The sequence below is a fragment of the Otolemur garnettii genome, unplaced genomic scaffold, assembly GCF_000181295.1.
Source record: "Otolemur garnettii isolate 467f Iridium unplaced genomic scaffold, OtoGar3 scaffold00156, whole genome shotgun sequence".
Lineage (NCBI taxonomy): Eukaryota > Metazoa > Chordata > Mammalia > Primates > Galagidae > Otolemur > Otolemur garnettii.
This window is the reverse complement of record NW_003852551.1, coordinates 2,235,284-2,236,399: the sequence shown is the minus strand read 5'-3', so window position 1 is coordinate 2,236,399 and position 1,116 is coordinate 2,235,284.

The window sequence follows — 1,116 nt, the reverse complement described above, 5'->3', positions numbered from 1 at the left end:
AACAGAGCAGGCACGCGCATGCGAAAAGGATCTGATCCATGATGTACCAAGGAAGCATTTCAACAAAATGTCCTCTCCCCACCAGTCACTTGTCTTTTAGCTTTGTTTATGGAGCAACTGCTGGTTTAAATATAGTTTGTTTTCTTCCTCCTTGCTGTTTATGTTCTGGATAGTCCCCAAGGGTATGTGTGTGTGTGTGTGTGTGTGTGTGTGTGGCAAGCCCCAGGTTCAAGCTGTTGTGGGGAGCTTCAGGCCAGGTGGGGTGGGCAGCTGGCCCAGGACTGCCTCCCCTGGGTACAAGCAAAAGAGCATCTGGGTCAGTACCAAGCCTCTGGGTGTGAAGTTTACCACGGAAGCTTCCTCCAATCCAGTTTCCAAATCTTCCCAATGCCATCCAGGCCCCAATGGCAGTGAAGAGAGTTTCTCACCCAGTCCAGGGTGGTGGTAGGGAATCAGGGGAGCCAGGGCAAGAGAGAGAGGGAACACCCAGAAGCAAGGATTAATCAGCCCAACTTTTCAAGTTTAAATCCTGAACCATCTGAATTCAAGGTTTGTTTTAGTCTGCTCAGGTTTGCAGTTACAAAATACCGCTGTCACATGTGGCAATGTTTGTTTATTCTGATTCTGTATAATATTCCACTATGTGACCACAGAACAAGTTATTCATTTGTCCCATTGATGGATGTTTGATTTGTTCCCAAGGTTTCCCTATGACAAACATCATTGCAAAAGAAATCTTGATGTGTAAATAGATCTGCATATCTGAATATCTCCACGTATCTATCCAATTATATCTTTTTTGTCATCTTTCTAGTTTTTTTGATAAGGTAGAGATTGCTCAGAATACAATTGCTGAGTCACATGTATGACTATTTCACATTTTTATTTTGTCATGTCACACTCCCCACCCAAGGTCAAGAGTAATAGCACTACTCATATCCCTACACCCTCACCAAGCTTGGATATTATTAATCTTTAATATTTTTATTGATAGATAAAATCTTTAATCTTTAATATTTTTAGGGATAGAAGAAAAATCAGTTTTTTGTGGTTTCAATGTGATATTTTTAAGTTAGTAAAGATAAGCACCTTTTTGATTTTTGTTTTTTGGGGGGG